This window comes from Lissotriton vulgaris, chromosome 5 (assembly GCF_964263255.1).
Source record: "Lissotriton vulgaris chromosome 5, aLisVul1.2, whole genome shotgun sequence".
Lineage (NCBI taxonomy): Eukaryota > Metazoa > Chordata > Amphibia > Caudata > Salamandridae > Lissotriton > Lissotriton vulgaris.
The window spans coordinates 195,069,133-195,083,188 of NC_141693.1; the positions used below are offsets into that span (position 1 = coordinate 195,069,133).

A 14,056-nucleotide genomic window follows, 5' to 3' on the forward strand; every position below is an offset into this window, starting at 1 on the left:
ACCGCCATGCCTGTTTTTTTTTCTGCTCCGACGGCTGTCGGAACGCTGGTGCTCCCGGTTCCTGCCTCTGTTCCTGTTTGCTTCTGGGTGTTTTGGCGGTGCCGTGAGTGTTTCTTTTGCATTTTTAAATGCTTCTGTTTATGGTCTTTTCATGTTTTTGCCGGCGCGGCCGCTCCGGTCCTCCGGCCGGCCACGCTCCTGTTCTGGGGTCAGGATGCTCCCCGTTCATGTGCTGGGCTGGGGCGGGGAGCCCTCCTGGTGTTCTGGCCCCAGGTCGTTCCGGCGCTGGTGCTTTAGTGCAGTGGCCGGCCCCTGCGGCCATGTTCTTAATATGTGGCTGTGGGTGGAGACTGCAGGGCTGCCCTTTTTTGTTTATTTTCTGTTCTCACATATGTGATTACTGTTTGGGGCAGTGTTTCCTGGAGGTTGCTGGGCACTTCCTTTCTATACCACCACCAATGTGTGTTGGGTGTTTTCCTGGTGCTCGCTTCGGCAGCACATATACTATGCTTGGAACGATACAGAGTAGATTAGCATGGTCCCTGCACAAGGATGACATGCATATTCGTGAAGCGTTCCATTTATGGGGTTTACTCCTTTGCTCGCCATGTTTGAGGGGACTTCCTCTCCGGTGCATCCACGGAGCTGTTGCTCTTTGGTATGTCATATGCCTCTGGTGTCACAGGCTATCATGTGCTGAGGGTTCAAGTCCTGCCTATGCTGTCAATGTGACTTGGGATGTTCATTTTCATGCTGTGCTTTGGAAATTTGCATTCTCTTTGTCCACGTAGCATCTTTTGCAGTTTTTCTTGGACTGTTTTGCGCTGTCTGCGCTGCTGGTGCATGCGGCTATGCCATCATCTCTTGTTGGTGGGATCGTGGACGTTTTTTCCCTGTTGGGGTATACATTCGGGGATGGTCCATGAGATTTCTGGCGTTTTGTTGCTGGGTCTTTCTCCCTGATTCATTTGCTCCGGCGGGGTTTATTCCCATTTTTTACCGGCCATTTCGTGCTGTCCTATTGGCTGTACTGGCTGCGGTGTGGCTTGGCATTGCCATGCGAGGTGTTCCTCTCTTTCTGGGGACACGATTTCGCCTGGCGGTCTTTGTCACCTGGTATCCTCCATTTTTCTTCTTTTTTGCACCTTCTCCCTCGGTCTTCGGAGGCTTCTTCCCTGGAGGTCCGGGTTGGGCGGTTGGTGGATTCCGCTCTCAAGAGTTCGTATGCTGCTTCTCCTTTTTGGGGTGTGTGCTTGCTCTTTTTCGGTCTGTGCTTTCTTAGGGGTCCCTCCTTCCGGTCCCGGATGGTTGGGCCTTGTCCTCGGCTACCGGGGCGGCGGGGGCTTGTGAGATTTCTCACTGGCCTGCGTTTTGGTGCTTTGCCATTCCCCTGGTGCCTTGGTCCTGTGCCTGCATTTTTTGCACTACGTTTGGTTCCCTGCCTCTGCGGCGCCTGCTGCTGCCCCTGACTGTCAGTCGGATGTGTTGTGCCCGGGTGGAGTCCCTGTGGCCTGGTGGTTGCATCTCTTCCTCTTCAGGTTATGTGTTCCACTCCTGGTGTTGACCTGCTTGTGGGTCGCCTATCTCCTTTGGTGTCATTGGTCCGGTCTGCTTTGAGAATGGTGATTCCTGTTGGTCGTCATTCTTGGTTGCCGGTTTCCATTCCGGGCTGTCCCCTTTTTAGGCCATTCTTCTTTGGCGTCGGCCAATTTTTTGTCGCTACGCTCTGTGGTGCTGGTTTCGGTGATAGAGTGGGGCCGGGGGTCCTCTTTCTCTCTGTTCCAGGTCCTGGCTCCCGTTGGTCTTTCTGTTCGGTTCTGCCTCCCGGGGCTTTGGTCGGGTTGGTGCGGCTGTGTCCCTTTCGGTTGAGCCCCTTGCAGCCCGGTTTTCCCCTCTTCTTGGTGGGTAATTTTGGCTTCCCTAGGTGTGGGAGTCGCCTGTTTTTCTCGTTCCCCTCCATCCGGCTGCTCAGGGGTTTGCGGTGGTTGAGTTCCGTTTCCTGTTTTCAGGTGTTTCCTTTCGGTCTCTCTCATGCTCCTCTGGTTTTTTCCACGGTGCTGGCTCCTGCTGTGGGGGTTTGCTGGCCTGGTTCCGGTTTCTGGGGTCGTTTTGGGTCTGGCCGTTCCTCGTCTGGTTCCTGTTTGGGGGCTTCAGTTCCTCGGGACCGGTTTGACGCTTTGCTGGGGGCTGTTTCTCAGTGCTCGCTTCAGCGGCTCGTATGCTTTCTGCTGAGCGTTGATGGAGGGGGTTGACATGGCCCCTGCGCTGGGATGACACGCATTTCATGAGGCGTTCCATATTTCCGGATCTGTTCTCTGTCCTGTTGGATCTTCTGCGGGTCCTACTGGGTCTCCCTCCTGCCCCGGCTCGGGGTTGGTTTTGTGTCCGGCAGATGGTGGTTGCCTCCTCGGCTGTGGTTCCTTGGGCTCTTGTGCACCTCGTGTCCTTGGTGTTTCTTCTGTTGTCTTGTTGGGTCCTTTGTCTTGCTGATTACGAGGCTCTGGTTCCTCTCTCCCCTGGTCTGGTGGCTTTGCTCTCCTGACCTGGTGTGGGGGGTGCATTTCTGCTTTCCTCTCTCCTCTTGTTGTCCTTGGATGCCTGTCCTTGGGTTGGGGGCCCCGTTGGGGTCCTTGGTGGCCGGCTTGTCTGTTGTTCGGGCTGGCGCTCTGGGGGCTCGTTGTTGTTTGGGCCTTCTTGGGGGGTCCCGATACGTGTCTCTGTTCCTGCGGGCTTCCCTGTCTTGTTTCTGGGCGGCGACTTCTCTGTTGTCTTTCAGAGGGTCTTGAGAGGCATCCCTGTTACGGCGGTTGGTTTCTTTACTGGAATGGTACTCTGGTTGTGCCTTCTTTTGGTGGCTTAGGCCGCTTCCTGCCGTCCTCTGTTTGGTGTCTGGTGCTTGTTTCGACGGGACGTGTCCTTTTGTTGGGACATTGCGTGGGTGCTTGGGACTGTGCGCTGGTGCTTGGAATGGCCCTGCGCTGGGTTGTCTTGCTACTTCGTGTAGCATTCCCTCTGTCTGTTCCTCTGCTCCAGGTCCTTTTGTCTTTGGTTTGGGTCTCTTGGTTTGGTCATTTTTGCTTCCCCTCCTGTTGCTCTTCTACCCCGGTTTTTGTTCCGCGGTGGTCTGTCCTCGGGGGTTGCTCTCTCGTTTCCTTGGCCTTCGGGTTTTCTGTATACCTTCCCTCCCGTTTTTCTCCTCCCGGGCGCTCTGCGGAGGTTTGGGGGGTGTCGGTGTTGTTGGGTTGGCCTTGCTGTTTTTGGTTTCCGCTCCTGCTGTTGCTGTTGGGAGTCGGATTTGGCCAGCCTCCCTTGCCTCCGGCTCTGCTTCTGGGTCCGCAGCTGTCTTTGCCCTGTCTTTGGCGCTTGCTTCTGACTGCCTGTCTCTTGAGCGGCTGTCTTTGGCGTCTTTGGGCTGTTCTTCTGTGGTGGCCTGTGGCATGTGTTGGTCGCGTTGGCCTTCCGCTCTTTGGAGCTGTGATGCACTTTGGGGCTCTTTTGTTTCCTGGTGCTCTTCTCTCGGTCGGAATCCATGGTGGGGTTCCTGTTTCTGGGCTGGTTTCTCCAGCTTGGGTTTGTTGTTGGGATTTTTCCCCTTCCGCTTTGTCTGCTCGTTGACGGCGGTTTGTGCTTGTCGGGGCCTTGGGGCTTCCTCGGTGGTTGTTGCCCTTTGATGGGTCGGCTTCTTCTGAGCTTTTGCTTCGTTGTCCGGGCTCTCCTGTTCTCGGTTCTTCTTTGGGCCTTGCCTGCTGTTTTGCATGGTCTGCGGTTGCCCCTTTCGTGTCCTTGTTAGTGGTGGACGTGTTGTGGTTGTCCACTGCAGTGTTTTTTTTTGCTGGCCTTCTCTTCCGCTTGTCGGTTGGGTGGGTTGGGTGCCTTGTTCGTTTTGTTTCCTTCTTTGCAGTTTCTGCAGGTTTGAGTAGTTTTGCGGCTTAGATCGGGCTTTTCTGCCTGTTTCTTCGTGTTTCCTTTTGCGGCTGGAGGTGTTGCTTCCTGTTTTGCCTGCTGTGGGGGTTTCTCCTGTTCCCCTTCTTTGGGTGTTCGCGGGGCTCTTCTGTTTTGCCTCCGATGTTCACTACAGTCTCGGGTTTCTCCTAACCTGTTTGTCTCCTGTGGGTTCTGTGTCTGCTTCCTGTGCTGATGGGGCGGGGTCTCTATCCTGGTGCTTTGTGGGGCGGCCTTTTGGCGGTCCCGTCACACTTTTGTGCGACATTCTCGGCTTGATGTTTTTCTTGCCTCTTCTGACGATTTCTGTTGGCGTCTTGTACGCTGCTGTTCGTCAATGCTTTATTGTTTGGAGTTTTGTACTTTTGCATGGATCCCTGGTGTCCTGCATTTTTTCTTCTTGGTTTTCTGCTTGTGAGTTCCTCACGTGGTAAGGACTGGGACGGGGAGGACCCATGAGGGGGTAATGTCTTATTACTTACCGGTAATCTTCATTACCCCGATTAGGGTCCTCCCCGTCCCAGTCCTCTTCCCTCCCTCCCTCCCGCTGTGTTTGTGTCTGAGTCTTGTTGATAACAGGCATGGCGGTGGGTGGGAGGGGCTTATGTCACCTTCGACCTTTGGATTTCTGGCGTTTTGATTGGCTGGGTGGAGGCAGGACTGCCTCACGTGGTAAGGACTGGGACGGGGAGGACCCTAATCGGGGTAATGAAGATTACCGGTAAGTAATAAGACATTTCCATTCATTAGCAGTCTCTCGGCAGAACAACTGCATAGTAATATTAACAGTGCTCTGCTGTCATCTAGTGGAAGAAACCAATAGTGTTTGGTTTCCACTGACGAGATACAAAATGTTCCGTTGGTGAATATTACTGACGATAATCAGTGACACCGAAAACCAGGAAGCCTATCCATAGTGAAAAGAACGCATAGAATGAACTTGCAACCTATCCTGTAAGAATGCAAAAGGTACACCCTTAGTCACAGACTAAAGTAACATTGCTTCTCAATCTGGCAATCATAACACATGCAACATTGAGACACCCAGCTGCCCAACCTCCTAAAATCTTGCAGCTGAAAGCCCAATCTATGTGCTACTAATGCCAATCGAAACTGAGTGAGCGGCTCTATACCCAACATTATCAAAACTTTCCACAATATCTCTAACAACTGAAAAACCGTCAGATGCTTACTATCTTCATGACAGAAAACCACACACAAGAACCCCCCAGCAACTTCCTGAAACCGCTGTAGTGCATTTCCCCACCACCCCGCCCCCAACCCACACACACACACACCAGGCAGAACTGGCTACAAATCCCATTCATCCTATTCATAATTACCAGCCTTCGCTTTCCTCTTTGATCTATCTTTGAGTGCCATAACCACAAACATACCTGCTTCTTCACCCGCAAATCAACCTTCTTCGCCTCCATGCCTTGGAAATACAAATTTCCCAATAACTCTCATACCCCAAACCCCCAAAAACAACTATAACATACAATTTCTAAAGAACAGAAGCTACCAGACCCAATGTGCAAACGTATTCAAGCTTCTGCAAAATAACCCCCAGCAACTCCGCTGATATGGAGCCCCTCACTCTTCTTGTTTGCCCTCTTCCTTTTGCTCAACCCTGTAATATATATCTGACAACCTCACCCACGGGAGGCTCATATCCCAGAACAGTTTCCCATAGAATGGTATACCAGACAGCTTGCCTGCTCTAGTTACTTCAGACAAACCTCTATTGTGCATTGCATTATAAATGACACTACATCTTCTCTTCTGGCCACCTTATCATCCATAGCCTGTGTCTTACAAAGTGTTCTCCAGCCACAAATGCCTACTACATCTGCCGCTATGCACCACTTGTGTATTCTATACCTCATTCCCCTTATAAGGTCCAGTAAAAGAATGGTCTAACACAACTGGGATCCCTTGAAATGTTGAAATTGCTCTCCGTTTAGGAGTCTGTATCATTGAGTGGACCCTTGCGGTACGACACAAGGCAAAGTGCACCCAGACTAAATTTTAAATATTTTTGGAGACAGTCAGTATATGAAAAGTAATTTCTCCATTTGTTGTTTCTATCTTCAATTCAAATTCAAATAAACTTTATTCCATTTCACGTCGCAGAACCATAAAAGTTACAAAGGTTACACGTACATAAAAGCAGTAATACATTAAAACATGATTAAAAAAATTAGACCCTATACACAATTTATGGGTAAAGCCCAATATCCAACCTCCCCAATTGATCAAAACCTTAAAGTGTAATGTGCCCGGAAAACATAACTTCCTATTTTATTAACTATATGGCGCAAGCTACGCCTAATACATCCTACATTGATCATCCGTTGTTTAAACATCCATACAGGCCCCGGATTTCACAGTAGCTTTTAAAAACCCCACTATAAAATTAATACAATCCTCTTTCAGCAATTGAAGATACATTAGTGCAGGACGGGCCTGAATAAAATTCATTCTTTTTAAAATGGGAATCAAAAAATACCTTAGAGGGTTTCATAAAACTTACATAAAGTGCAGCAGATCCTGTGGAGACTGTCCGTCACAGCCACAGGAAGCTAGCACTTGACCTCTACTGTATCTCTTAGGCCTGGCTAGCAAGAGGTGAAAAAGGTTAATCCGAAACCTAGTTAATAAAAACCTCTCGTGTATTGATGGAGACCCCATTAGATAAGGTTCTGTTGTTGGAATTGTTTTGAGCATTAAAAACGTACGAACACTGGGTTTCAGCAACTTCTGCGCCTCCCTGTCCAATTTCCTTGAGGCAAAGAAGGCTACCCTAATTAATTCCACATCCTTCTTAACAATGGATTCAGGGTTACAGAATAGATCAGCGTGCCTTAGCCCTACCAGGCTGGTTTTAATATAGCTAAACCAGGAAATTAGAGATGCATTATTAAGGGACATACACTCTTTTAAAATTAAATGGTTAAGAGTTAACTCTTTGTTTAACCAGCTCCTCAACCAAAACACCGGAGGGCGCAGTGCAAGAACATCACTTAGATAGGGGACCCCCAATTCCTCATGGACAGCTAGGTTAGATATTCCGCGCAAAACACACAACATGCGGTTCAGGAAGTCATTCTCAGCCACCTGGAGAGAATCCACAGCAATGTGTCTCCAGATTTCGCTTCTATAGCTAGCTATGGCCATGCTTTTGGCTTGGTAAACTTTCAGCATGGCTCCAATTGGTTTCTTCCCTATTTTTGTGGCAAAATTAAAAATTGCCGCATTTACCCGGGCCAAGTGCCCCTTTTTCCTCAAGATTAATGGACTCCATTTTAAATGATCATCAAAAAGAACTTCTAAATAAGAAAAAAAACGTTAGAGCGGGGGATTTTAGCAGGGCCAACACTTAATTGAAAACATTTTTGAGTTGTTGCCCCACTTGCATTATGTAAGATTTTGAATGATTTATTGCCAGATCCCGGTCCAACATAAAACTGGAGAATGCTGTTAATAGAGATTGCAAACCTATTGCAGTCCTGGATATACGGACGGCATCGTCCGCATAAAGCAGGACAGGGATGCCACGCTGCCCTACACACAGGTAATCAACACCAGTGGCTCTTTGTGCATTTTCCAGATCATTAATGTAAAGATTAAACAAGAATTTAGCCAGGATGCACCCTTGCCGTACTCCCCTCTTTATCTCAAGGTTCCTAGTGATCCGAAGGCCCTGCAAAAACTTGACGTTAGCCTTGGTTGACTTATGCAAATCCACTAAAAAATTAAATATACTGTTATCCACCCCCATTGCCCTCATGGACTGCCACAATTTACCCTATTGACGCAGATTTCCTGGTTTGACTGACAGAGCTTCCCCCAGCTTTTTAGCTGCCTTAGAGCAGAGGGAGTCCAACCATCTGGGCCCTGGAGTAGACATTCTACCAGCCGGGACACTTAAGATTTCACTGACTTTAGGCGCTATCTTCAGTTATTTTCCATAAAAAATCAAATCCATGTTCTGGAATTGCCACATATTATGAATTGGTTCCCATATATTGTAATTGGGATGGAACTATACTGCAGAAGAACCATAAGGTATTTGAAAGTGATTAATCACAAAACACCTCAACTAGAACTCTGCTCTTGCATGCAACACAGACAGGTGCTTTTGAGTGCTCCTCTTGCACATTGCTCTCATTTAATGTGTAACTGGCACTAAGTAGATTCGAGTTTTCTGGTTGATGTGCTAAAAGGTATGTCACAATAAGTGTCCTATATGTTTGTTTTAGTTTTTTTGTCTGTTTTTTTCTGAGGTGCTTTTATCTACAGGTGGAGGCTTCTGTGCTGTTCAGGATAAACCTAGGAGTTCTTTCCACTTTGACTTTAGAATAGTTGTATTTTGGGCTGACATTTCAAATGTTATTCTGTTACATTGTAAATATCCCCCACATACCCACCAGTTTAGAATCGTACATATAGGTGCTCCTGAAGAAGGTGGATTCAATTTATAAGCTCAACCGGAAAGTACTTGACTTGAGGACATAAGATCGCAACCCACAACCCAACAACAACTAAACCTTAAGCTTTCTCCCCATTGTGTCTATTAGTGTATGTAATATGTGGTTGGGATGGGTATAAATGTTATTTGTGTGTTTTAGTGTGAAAGTAGAGAGTGGACATTGTGTGGTTTTTGGTTGGGACACAGATTAAGACCTGCAAAGAACTCTAGTTGTATATCTTCTACTTTTTAAAGACTCTTGTCTGATAGAAAAATAATGTATTACATTGTAGAAGAATTTTGTATTTTGTACTGATTACAATTGTTTGTCTGTTTAGAACGTTTTTTCAGATAAAAGATATTTCTAAAATGATTGCAAAAAATAAAGAAATAAAGAAATAAGTCAATGAAAGTATGTCTATGAATATAATCTGTATGTATTAAGCCAATTTATTGTTAGCCCATAGAGCTTAGTTAAGCCAACAGTGAAGAAATACAGGTCCAGTGGGATTCAGCTTTCATACATTGCGGCCCCTTGTAGATGGTGGCAATGAATTCTCTACTACCAGCAACAATGGCCCAGACCTCAATTTTCAACACCAGCGTTTTGTGCATCCACTCCAGGCGCCAGTCCACGGAATCTCTGCCACTGTAAATGAGACAAAGAGTCAGCAATGTTTTTGTTCACACCTGGCACATTTGTGGCCCTGACAACAACATTAAACAGCAAGCAGCCTAAAATAAACCTTTGAAGCAATCTGAGTACTGCATGTCTTTTTACTCTATCCATTCACCAATGCAACAACTGCCTAGTAATCCACATTAAACACAACATTTTTATTTACCAACTCTTTTCCCCACAACACCAAAGTAACTAGCAAAGGAAAAAACTCCAAGAAGGCTATGCTTTGGCCCTCTTCATGTCATTTTTGGGGCCATCATTCAGAACACCTCCTGCTGTCACAAAAACAGACTAAAGCCAGCTGCTCCTGCTGCATCTGAAAAAATGGGAATTTACCTGCAAAGTTCATCATCCTGTGACCACATTGTAAGTCCAGTGAAATGTTTTATGAACATCAACCACGCCTTCATGCTCACATTCTCACTTCGTTATGAGGAAGTGTTACTCCTAATATTATAAAAGCTAGTTGCATACAAAATGACCTCCCCACCCTGGCTATGCAGAAAGCAAAAGTGAGATGATCCACCAGTTTCTGCAGCTTCCTCAACTCCAACGTCTTGGCAACCACTGCTTCCTCCAACAAATCAACAACTTTGCTACTTTGCTGTCCGGAAAACGAAGGGTTGTGCATGGCCCTTCTGTCTTCTCAGAGGCTAGTGGCACCCCCAGTTCTTCCATAGATTGCCTCTAATGCCTTACCACATGCCACAGTCTGCTTCTCTCCTACAAGCAAAAATATCACCCAGATAACACATAACCATTTCATGATCTATAACTGGAACAAAACAGCACTGCAAAAAGGAACTGAAAACATTAAGCAATTTGCATGATATCGCACAGCCCATTGGCACCACCTTGTCCACAACTAACACACCTTTAAAATGAATGCCAAGCAATCAAAAATAAATAGAATTGGTAACAAACTGAATGTCGGCTTCATGTCACATTTTTCCAGTTTTCCCCTCCTCCACATTTCTGAATCAAGCTAAAAGGCACATCTACCAAGTAAAACTGAACCATTGAGTAAGAAATACGATTATTATTTGAGGCGAGGGATGACCCACCTCAAGGAATAATCCCAACCCTTGTCAGAGTGAACCCTAAAAGTCACTAAATTAACATGAGCTCACCATCCTAGTAGCTATGGCACAGATAGAGAGGTGTGGTGCAGTGGCCAGAGAGTCTGACTCTGGAGCACTGGGTTCGCGGTTCAATCCCCAGCACTGGCAGCAGCTCAGCTCAGCATTATGTGATTCTGGACAAAAACTCACTTAATCTCCTCAACAGCCTCCAGCACCTTGAGACCCTTAGGAGTGATTAGTGTGCGCCTTACAAATACCGGATTGATTGGTTGAGAGCAGACTGGCTTAACTTAGGTCAATGTGTAAAGTATTTATTAAAAATTCCACTTCACCGTTGAATTGAGTTTTAAATAACTATTCAAAATACTTGTTTAATTGTTTTTCTAGCTGTTTCATTTTCCCTTGTATCATTATTAGTATTTTATTGTGTACTCTGGCTTTCTACATAGGACAACTAAGCCTGCCAAAGTGAAACTCACTTTTAGGGCCCATGTCACTGTACAGACATGGTAACATTAGAATTTTACATGTCACACCTTTAAATGCCATGCACACTGCCATGTGAGCTACAAGGCCTACATAGAGGCAGCTTACTAACATTAAAGGGAGGTTTTTACCAGTCAAAATGGGTTTATTTTGACATGCTGCAGTGCATGCTTCGCATTGTTTCAGCTGGGCTACATTGGTAGACTTGAAACCGTGTTTGCACTGCCACTTTAGTGGATGGCCCAATAGTTGTTGCAGTCCATTAGTAGCATTTAACTTCCAGGTCCTTGGATACAATTTGTAGGCCATATACTAAGGATTTACAGGCAAGTTAACTCTGTCAAGCAGGAATAAGCCAATATAACCATGTTTAAAAGAGGAGCACATGCACGTTCCCACTAGTTAGCAGGGGTCAAGTACACAGAGTTCTAAAGCCAGCAAAAATATAGGGTCCAGCACATCCAGAGTTACCACGCAAAAAAGGTAGATTTCCTACACATCGCATTTTCTTTGGAAATACATTTGTTAACCTATTGCACCTCCAGCAACAAACATTATACCCAAAGTCCAACAGGAGAATCCTTTAAGTCCTCCATTAGCCAATTTTTAAAGAGATCAGCCATTCTGCCCTCGTCTTAAAACTCCAACATGCCATTAAATTGACACTCTGGCCTAAACCCCCATCAGCTCCCTCATTGAGGGTAAGAAGCTCAAGATAGAGCCTGTAGTCCATCGGTAAGCCTCTGACTGTATGCTGGTCACATGAGGGCCATCCACTGGAGTCACAGCTCACTGTCACCATCACCTCATGGTTTCTCTGGAGAAAGGCTCAATCTGGCCCGAAATTCCTCAACGTAACTCAACCAGGCTAAACCACAAAAATCCATTTGTGTCTATTTAATTATGTCAATATATTGTAATATACCCAAGTATATTTCACAATACCTACTAGCATATATATAAGAAAGGCCGATGTCCAGGTATCAAGCTCGGTCTCAAGGTTAATTACAAAGCCTCTTCCTAAGATGCCTCTTTCACCTGGATCTCTCAATGGGCTTGATCTAACTTGTAAACATCCAGGATTACCCCCTTCTATATCTTCTCTTTAGTCGCATTAAATAAATGTTCCCACAACGGCATGGTTACCCCATGCGTGTTAACCTCTTCCAGGCATTAACAAATTAATTTTTTCCCTCATTTTCGTTTTTTCACACTTTCTTTTTATCTTTACCACTCTCCGTGTCTTTGTCCTCTGCCTTAACCAAATGTTTTTAGCCACTCAAGCCCCACAACTCATGATGGTCACTTATCTTAATATTGTTGACTAAATTCCTCCATAGGCATCCCCTGTACCAACCACCTTAGTTACAATAATTATCTTGGCGTACTGTGCATGTTTGGTTGTCACCCTCCCCAGTAGAACATTTTGACACCCCCGTCCCTCTCCCAACCCACCTCAACCTATCACTTCTGCCACTTTGACAAATCTTGCCTCCTTTGCAGTGTCCCTCAACACATTTCCAGCCACTAATCTCTTCTCGTCTTTCTTGTCCCCTTGTAACCATGCCCTTCACACCTGGCTGGTGGCCTGTAAAACATAAGGCTTCTTTTTCTCATTAGGCAACCTCCCTATTTTCCTCCTCACCTAGTTCCCTTCTTTTTCCAATGCCATTGCTACCCTACTCTGTCCTCCATCTCCTCCTCTTCTTCATAACCACATTAAAGGTCCTTTTCTCTTGAAACCACATCTCATCATGACAGCCGCTCACACTGGGCATTGTTCATCACCCACTTTACCATTATACTCCACCCAACTCTCTTTGGATTAGTGCTCCCAGGCTGCATGAGACCTGTCCTGATACTGCTCTCTGCCACCGTCTCATATGTCATGCTTGTCCCTACTATATCTCCCAAGTTGCTGTGGCTCTGGTGGAAATCTCAGGTGCACCAACCTGTATTCCTGTTCTGTGGTGCTCTCCTCCACTGGGATCCACACCCACTCACCATGAGCCCTCAGACCTTCCTGACTCCTGTCTTCGGAGTGCTTCAAAAAAGCTCTGGTCATACAACAGTAGCTGCCTTCCCTTCACTTCTGCCTGAAGATTGTGCTCCTCCTTTACCACTTGCACCTGGCATAGCAAGTGTGATCCTCTCGTGTAAGAACATATTCTCCCTCCCACTACCTGACACCTCAGGCAGGATCTCCTGCATGTTCCTGTTGTCCTCTAAGTACTCCATTGTTTTTGTAATGTATCCCTGTCTCCCATCTACGACCCCTTTTTCTTGAGCACCACATCTCCTTTTTAGGTGTCGCCCTCAACAATGCCCGCGCTGCCTGCGCTCTCACTTGCGAGAGATAGTGTATACAACAAGGGGCTTGCAGCCTGCCCCTTCCTTACCAGTCATTGTCACTCATATTTGCTGGCTTCTAATTGGCCTGTGGTTCCCGTTTCACTTCCTCTTCTTTAATTTGGAGCATGGACCAAGTGCTGATTGCTACATTTTGATTAGGGTCATTCCATTGCTCACACTGTGATTGAGGTGCAATTTTCTTCTTTTTTCTTCCCATGTCATGATTGTCTGTGCTGCTTGATCTCTCCCACCATCTTGTTGTCTGTGTTGCTTATCCTTAGCTGGAGCATCTGTGCGCCAAATAAAAACCACATAACATAACATAACATATTCTCATCCTTTGTCTGTATTGTGTCTTACCTTCCACCCTCCTGATGTCAGTGTTGTTTCTTTTCTCCCACCCTCCTGTTTTCTATTTGCTTTTTGCCTCTCACCCTCCCTCTTGTTGTTTATCTTGCCCTTCCTCTACTCGCCATAAGAAAAAAAGCACCATGGCCCAGACAGTTCATGCCATGCCATAGAACATTGTTTTACTCTCCCATTGTCCATGTTGCTTCTTGCTTAACACTCTCCTTCCAGTTATACGTGTTGTCCCCCACACCCTCCACAAGGAAACAAGCATTGGCATAGCCAATAGGTCTCGCCTTTGGGACCTAATACGTGTTTCGCCATGCAACAGTTGATGTTCTTGCACCAAAGATATTGTGCTGCATAACTAAATACTTATAAGGTTCCAAAAGCTAGACCTATTGGCTATGCCAATGCTTGTTTGATTTGTCCTCCCAGGGGCCTCGGCATAAAATGACCGCTAATCAGGGGTGTGTCTCAAATATGTAACCTGCGGATTAAATGGAAATCACTGAAGTAGATGCATTAGCAAAGTTAGTTATTTCCCCAGTATTCTTTCTTGCTGCATACAGACAGATCCATATGGAACAGTCCTTTGCATGGGCAGGGATAGGGGGTTGCATGGCATCGGTGGGGGTGGGCAGGGTGTTATACAGTGGAGCCTGATAGAAGAAGGGCTTAAAAGAAGAG

At 46.3% G+C, this 14,056-nt stretch overlaps 1 non-coding gene across 1 annotated transcript; it reads left to right on the forward strand.

Annotated features, from left to right (window-relative positions):
• The first annotated feature begins 480 nt into the window (after positions 1-480).
• Positions 481-587, forward strand: LOC147710459 (U6 spliceosomal RNA). Its single transcript, XR_015296233.1, has one exon. It is a non-coding gene; the product is annotated as a U6 spliceosomal RNA (small nuclear RNA).
• The last annotated feature ends 13,469 nt before the right edge of the window (positions 588-14,056 follow it).